Source organism: Lipotes vexillifer, unplaced genomic scaffold (genome assembly GCF_000442215.2).
Source record: "Lipotes vexillifer unplaced genomic scaffold, Lipotes_vexillifer_v1.1 scaffold545, whole genome shotgun sequence".
In the NCBI taxonomy this organism is placed as follows: domain Eukaryota; kingdom Metazoa; phylum Chordata; class Mammalia; order Artiodactyla; family Lipotidae; genus Lipotes; species Lipotes vexillifer.
This window is the reverse complement of record NW_006779129.1, coordinates 1,672,108-1,674,719: the sequence shown is the minus strand read 5'-3', so window position 1 is coordinate 1,674,719 and position 2,612 is coordinate 1,672,108. Positions and strand designations below refer to the sequence as shown.

At 64.2% G+C, this 2,612-nt stretch overlaps 1 protein-coding gene across 1 annotated transcript in view; it reads right to left on the bottom strand.

Moving 5' to 3' along the window:
- The window catches only part of TSPEAR (thrombospondin type laminin G domain and EAR repeats), a 61,454-nt gene that overhangs the window by 54,062 nt on the left and 4,780 nt on the right, over nucleotides 1-2,612 (bottom strand). The gene's annotated exons all lie outside the window — the stretch shown is intronic.

The window sequence follows — 2,612 nt, the reverse complement described above, 5'->3', positions numbered from 1 at the left end:
CCTGCTGACCACCAGCTGAGCCTGTCCCTCCAGCCCCCCTCGAACTGTGCGCTTTATTCAATCTTCAAATGTCCCAACCTGCCTTGTCTCTGCCACATAGACTAGTGACAACGCCCCCTCCCCCGCTCCGGCTCCCGGCTGGGTGGGGAAGAGGCCAGCAGGTAGGTGACTTCCAGGGCCCACACTCTGGGGCCTGAGGTCTAGGCTTGCTTCCTGACGGTGACCCTTGGGGCCGGTCTGGATGGGGCCCCCATGTTTCCCGGAGCCCCAGGCTTCCCATGGCCAGCCCTCATTCCTAACCAGCGTTCCCTCCACCTCCCCCCTCCCCCCAGTGCCACCTCTAGCTCTTAACCCTACCCTGCTATTGACGTGACACCTCCCTCCCTCCCAGGAGGCCATGAAATCCAGCAAGGCGTTCCCCAAAAGGAGGGGGGTCAACAGTGAATGCCCCCTTAGAGCAGGTCTGAGAGATCACCTGACCCTCCTGTGGTCTCTCCTGGAGAACCAGGTCCAGACGCCCTGGCTGGCTTTCCCAGTGCCACTATCCCCCAAAAGGGGGTCCTCAGGGAATCTGTCAGTGGAGGTAGGGCCCTCCTGCAACTAGAACTGGGTGGCGGAAGTGGGTACAGACCGACTAGCGCCCTACGGCCCTCCTCCTACATTCTGGGGGTGCGGAGGGAGGTGGGAGTCCTGAGCCCAGCCTCCCCTGGGGCCCTGCCCCTGCCTCCTGGGACCGTCGTATGGAGAAGTTGTGAGAACTCAATTCCCGCAACTATTACAGGGGCCACAAAATTCACTGGGGCTCTTGCCCGCCAGGGCCTCTTCTATGCCTTTAGCAGCCTCCCTCTGGCCCAACCCCACCAGCACCCCCACCCCAGAGACCAGTGAACTGTGGGGCCCCAGCTTGCTGTACGCCTTGACTCCTCTGCCAGCTAGTGAAACCCACAGACCCCTTCCCAGAAACACGAATCTAACTGCATAAAATATAATACTCCAGATTTCGGGGGGAGACCATTATCATTACCAATTACCAAAAAGTAAAATAAAATAAACAATTTTAATGATGTAGTGAGGTGTGGGCTTTTTTATTAAGGCATTAACAAGAGGAGCGGCAGGCCTCAGGCGGATGGGGGACAGAACCACATTTGTGCATATTTGTGCGGGGCAGGAGGATGCCCGTGGCTCAGCTGGTGACAGTCCCAGGTGTGGCCAAAAGCAGGCACATCCCTCACTGGGAGCTGCTGCGTCGAGGTTAGTTATGAAGACGAATGTGCAGCGCGTCCTGCCCAAGTTCACGGCCACTGAATTCCAGCCCCCGACCCTGGATGGAGCCAGCTGCGTCGGGAACAGAGCGCACGCGGACGGCGGCGGCGGTCAGTCATCAACGACGGGTGACCCTTCCCTGGGGCGCCCCAAGCTCAGCGCTCGGCGCCCCCAGACGCACGACACGCGGAGCGAGGCATCCCGGGGAGGGCCGTTCACCAGCGCAGTGGTCCCCGGAGCGCCCACCTGAGCTCCGTCCCCATGCGGCGGCACCCGAGCCCGGCCACCGCTGACCCCGAGAGCCCCAGCCCGGAGCCACCCTGCGCCACGTGGAGCTGCCGCCGCCGCGCCCGCGGCCTGGAAGAGTTTCCCGTCTCCCTCGGTTACCCGCGCTGCGGCGGCCGCTGCAGCAACCGCGGAAACGCGCGGGGCCAGAAAGACAACCGAATTTCACCACCTGAGTGCATGTTCTCCGGCTTCTTCCCAGCGGCGAGCGGGCGCGCACACGCACTCACACTAATACTCACACGTGTTCACGCACCCGCGCACACTCATATATCCACGCGCGCGCGCGCGCACACACCCCGCCTTCCCCTCGGCGTAGGAAGACCCCCCCACAGGTCCACGCGCGCCCCGCGGTCCCGCCAGGCCGGCAGGGGTGACAGCGAGGCCCGTGCAGTGGCCCCAACACCGCCCCGCCCAGAGGTGGGCAGCTCCCGCCTTCGAGGTCACCTCCCTTCCCCCTGCCATCACCCGAGCCCCGAGCGGGAGCGGCGGGGGCGCTCTCCGGGCTGCAAACCGACCGTGGGGTCACCGTGGAGGCGGGGTGGGCATCCTCCTTTTCCTCTCGCACCTCTCAGCGGCGGGTAAGTACCCCCTGGCAGTGCCAGAGATGCTCACTAGAGTGGATTCGCCGGAGACCCCCACAAAGTCCCCAAAGCGCCATCCCCCGACCTGAGGGTGGGATGAAAAGTGAGCCACTAACACAGGGCTCCTCACCCCGAGCCCCAGCCCCTCCGAGGACTGAGACCCGCGGGAAGGAACCGGCTTTCAGGCTTTCTGCGCGGGGCTGGGGGTGGGGTCACGTGGGGGCGTTAGCGTGGGCATGGCTGCTGGGTGAGGAGGGGTCTCCGAGAGGCTCGGCGAGCCCCCAGCCCCCGGCCCGGACCCTCCTAAAGGCAGAGATGTGTGGTTGGGACGCCGAGGGTGACAGCCAGGGACCATGTACCCGTCACTCCCCAGACTCTCAAGATGGGGAGACAAGTGGGTGCCCTCCCATCCCCACCCTACACAGATGCAGAGGTCCCTCTAAGCCCAGAGCTCAGAATCCACCCGGGGGGGGGGGGGGG